The sequence below is a fragment of the Triticum urartu genome, chromosome 2 (genome assembly GCF_003073215.2).
Source record: "Triticum urartu cultivar G1812 chromosome 2, Tu2.1, whole genome shotgun sequence".
In the NCBI taxonomy this organism is placed as follows: domain Eukaryota; kingdom Viridiplantae; phylum Streptophyta; class Magnoliopsida; order Poales; family Poaceae; genus Triticum; species Triticum urartu.
This window is the reverse complement of record NC_053023.1, coordinates 77568390-77573379: the sequence shown is the minus strand read 5'-3', so window position 1 is coordinate 77573379 and position 4990 is coordinate 77568390.

Sequence of the window (4990 nt, the reverse complement as noted above, 5' to 3'; positions counted from 1 at the left end):
ATCTCTGGGCCCACTCAGTAATGCATCATCATAATGAGCTCAATGTGATCAAGTGGTTGATCATGAGATCATGCATTATGGTACGAGTAAAGTGACTTGCCGGTAACGAGACTGAACAAGGTATTGGGATACCGACGATCAAGTCTCGGGCAAGTAACGTACCGATTGATAAAGGGAATTGTATACGGATTGATTGAATCCTCGACATCATGGTTCATCCGATGAGATCATCGAGGAGCATGTGGGAGCCAACATGGGTATCCAGATCCCGCTGTTGGTTATTGACCGGAGAGTCGTCTTGGTCATGTCTGCATGTCTCCCGAACCCGTAGGGTCTACACACTTAAGGTTCGGTGATGCTAGGGTTGTTAGGAAGACTTGTATGTGATTACCGAATGTTGTTAGGAGTCCCGGATGAGATCACGGACGTCACGAGGAGTTCCGGAATGGTCCGGAGGTGAAGATTTATATGTAGGAAGTTGTCATACGGTCGCCGGAAAGGTTCGGGGGCATATCGGTATTGTACCGGGGCCACCGGAGGGGTTCCGGGGGTCCACCGGGAGGGGCCACCTCTCTCGGAGGGCCTGATGGGCTGTAGAGGAAAGGGAACCAGCCCTACATGGGCTGGCCGCATCCCCCCCCTTGGGCCCATGCGCCTAGGGTTGGGGGGAAACCCTAAAGGGGGCGCCCCCCTTGCTTGGGGGCAAGCCCCCTCCCCTTGGCCGCCGCCCCCCCCTCTAGATCACATCTAGAGGGGGCCGGCCCCCTTCCTCCTTCCCCTATAAATAGAGGGGCAAGGGGAGGGCTGCACACAACATCCAAGGCGCAGCCCCTCCCCTCCCCAACTCCTTTCCTCCTCCGTAAGAGCTTGGCGAAGCCCTGCCGGAGTACTGCAGCTTCACCACCACCACGCCGTCGTGCTGCTGTTGGAGCCCTCTTCCTCAACCTCTCCCTCCTCCTTGCTGGATCAAGGCGCGGGAGACGTCCTCGCTCCGTACGTGTGTTGAACGCGGAGGTGCCGTCCGTTCGGCGCTAGGATCTTCGGTGATTTGGATCACGACGAGTACGACTCCATCAACCTCGTTCTCTTGAACGCTTCCGCTCGTGATCTACAAGGGTATGTAGATGCACTCCTCTCTCCCTCGTTGCTAGATGACTCCATAGATAGATCTTGGTGATGCGTAGAAAATTTTAAAATTCTGCTACGTTCCCCAACAGTGGCATCATGAGCTAGGTCTATGCGTAGTTTCTATGCACGAGTAGAACACAAAGTAGTTGTGGGCGTCGATATTGGCAATTTGCTTGCCGTTACTAGTCTTATCTTGATTCGACGGCATCGTGGGATGAAGCGGCCCGGACCGACCTTACACGTACGCTTACGTGAGACTGGTTCCACCGACTGACATGCACTAGTTGCATAAGGTGGCTGGCGGGTGTCTGTCTCTCCCACTTTAGTCGGATCGGATTCGATGAACAGGGTCCTTATGAAGGGTAAATAGAAAATGGCAATTCACGTTGTGGTTTTGGCGTAGGTAAGAAATGTTCTTGCTAGAATCGTATAGCAGCCACGTAAAAACTTGCAACAACAATTAGAGGACGTCTAACTTGTTTTTGCGGCAAGTGTTTTGTGATGTGATATGGCCAAAGGATGTGATGAATGATATATGTGATGTATGAGATGATCATGTTCTTGTAACAGGAATCACGACTTGCATGTCGATGAGTATGACAACCGGCAGGAGCCATAGGAGTTGTCTTTATTTATTTATGACCTGCGTGTCAACATAAACATCATGTAATTACTTTACTTTATTGCTAAAGCATTAGCCATAGTAGTAGAAGTAATAGATGACGAAACAACTTCAAGAAGACACGATGATGGAGATCATGGTGTCATGCCGGTGACAACGATGATCATGGAGCCCCGAAGATGGAGATCAAAAGGAGCAAATGATATTGGCCATATCATGTCACTGTTTGATTGCATGTGATGTTTATCATGTTTTACATCTTATTTGCTTAGAACGACGGTAGCTTAAATAAGATGATCCCTCGTAATAATTTCAAGAAAGTGTTCCCCCTAACTGTGCACCGTTGCGAAGGTTCGTTGTTTCAAAGCACCACGTGATGATCGGGTGTGATAGATTCTAACGTTCGAATACAACGGGTGTAAGCCAGATTAACACACGCAATACACTTAGGTTGAATTGACGAGCCTAGCATGTACAGACATGGCCTCGGAACACAGAAGACCGAAAGGTCGAGCATGAGTTGTATAGAAGATACGATCAACATGAAGATGTTCACCGATGTTGACTAGTCCGTCTCACGTGATGATCGGACATGGCCTAGTTAACTCGGATCATGTTATACTTAGATGACTAGAGGGATGTCTATCTGAGTGGGAGTTCATTGAATAATTTGATTAGATGAACTTAATTATCATGAACTTAGTCTAAAATCTTTACAATATGTCTTGTAGATCAAATGGCCCACATTGTCCTCAACTTCAACGCGTTCCTAGAGAAAACCAAGCTGAAAGACGATGGCAGCAACTATACGGATTGGGTCCGGAACCTGAGGATCATCCTCATAGCTGCCAAGAAAGATTATGTCCTAGAAGCACCGCTAGGTGATGCACCCGTCCCACAGAACCAAGACGTTATGAATGCTTGGTAGTCACGTGCTGATGATTACTCCCTCTTTCAGTGCGGCATGCTTTACAGCTTAGAACCGGGCTTCCAAAAGCGTTTTGAGAGACACGGAGCATACGAGATGTTCGAAGAGCTAAAAATGGTTTTTCAAGCTCATGCCCGGGTCGAGAGATATGAAGTCTCCGACAAGTTCTTCAACTGTAAGATGGAGGAAAATAGTTTTGTTAGTGAGCACATACTCAAAATGTGTGGGTTGCATAACCGCTTGACTCAGCTGGGAGTTAATCTCCCGGATGACGCGGTCATTGACAGAATCCTTCAGTCACTTCCACCGAGCTACAAGAGCTTTGTGATGAACTTCAATATACAGGGGATGGAAAAGACCATTCCTGAGGTATATTCAATGCTGAAATCAGCAGAGGTAGAAGTCAAAAAGGAACATCAAGTGTTGATGGTGAATAAAACCACTAAGTTCAAGAAAGGCAAGGGTAAGAAGAACTTCAAGAAGGACGGCAAGGGAGTTGCCGCGCCCGGTAAGCAAGATGCCGGGAAGAAGCCAAAGAATGGACCCAAGCCCGAGACTGGGTGTTTTTATGGCAAGGGAAGTGGTCACTGGAAGCGGAACTGCCCCAAATACTTAGCGGACAAGAAGGCCGACAACACGAAAGGTATATGTGATATACATGTAATTGATGTGTACCTTACCAGTACTCGTAGTAGCTCCTGGGTATCTGATACCGGTGCGGTTGCTCACATTTGTAACTCAAAGCAGGAGCTGCAGAATAAGCGGAGACTGGCGAAGGACGAGGTGACGATGCGCGTCGGGAATGGTTCCAAGGTCGATGTGATCGCCGTTGGCACGCTACCTCTACATTTACCTACAGGATTAGTTTTAAACCTCAATAATTGTTATTTAGTGCCAGCTTTGAGCATGAACATTGTATCAGGATCTCGTTTAATTCGATATGGCTACTCATTTAAATCCGAGAATAATGGTTGTTCTATTTATATGAGAGATATGTTTTATGGTCATGCTCCGATGGTGAATGGTTTATTCTTAATGAATCTCGAGCGTAATGCTACACATATTCATAGTGTGAATACCAAAAGATGTAAGGTTGATAATGGTAGTCCCACATACTTGTGGCACTGCCGCCTTGGTCACATAGGTGTCAAACGCATGAAGAAGCTCCATGCAGATGGACTTTTAGAGTCTCTTGATTACGAATCATTTGACACGTGCGAACCATGCCTCATGGGTAAAATGACCAAGACTCCGTTCTCAGGAACAATGGAGCGAGCAACCAACTTATTGGAAATCATACATCCTGATGTGTGCGGTCCAATGAGTGTTGAGGCTCGCGGTGGCTATCGTTATGTTCTCACCCTCACTGATGACTTGAGTAGATATGGGTATGTCTACTTAATGAAACACAAGTCTGAGACCTTTGAAAAGTTCAAGGAATTTCAGAGTGAGGTTGAGAATCAACGTCATAGGAAAATCAAGTTCTTGCGATCAGATCGTGGGGGAGAATACTTGAGTCACGAATTTGGCACACACTTAAGAAAATGTGGAATAGTTTCACAACTCACGCCGCCTGGAACACCTCAGCGTAATGGTGTGTCCGAACGTCGTAATCGCACTCTATTAGATATGGTGCGATCTATGATGTCTCTTACCGATTTACCGCTGTCATTTTGGGGCTATGCTTTAGAGACTGCCGCATTCACTTTAAATAGGGCTCCGTCAAAATCCATTGGGATGACACCATATGAATTATGGTTTGAGAAGAAACCTAAGCTGTCGTTTCTAAAAGTTTGGGGATGCGATGCTTATGTCAAGAAACTTCAACCTGAAAAGCTCGAACCCAAGTCAGAAAAATGCGTCTTCATAGGATACCCTAAAGAAATTGTTGGGTATACCTTCTACCTCAGATCCGAAGGCAAGATCTTTGTTGCCAAGAATGGGTCCTTTCTAGAGAAAGAGTTTCTCTCGAAAGAAATAAGTGGGAGGAAGGTAGAACTTGATGAAGTATTACCTCTTGAACCGGTAAGTGCCGCAGCTCAAGAAAATGTTCCTGAGGTGCCTGCACCGACTAGAGAGGAAGTTGATGATGATGATCATGAAACTTCAGATCAAGTTGCTACTGAACTTCGTAGGTCCACGAGGACACGTTCCGCACCAGAGTGGTACGGCAACCCTGTCTTGGAAATCATGTTGTTAGACAATGGTGAACCTTCGAACTATGAAGAGGCGATGGCAGGCCCGGATTCCGACAAATGGCTGGAAGCCATGAAATCCGAGATAGGATCCATGTATGAAAACGAAGTATGGAC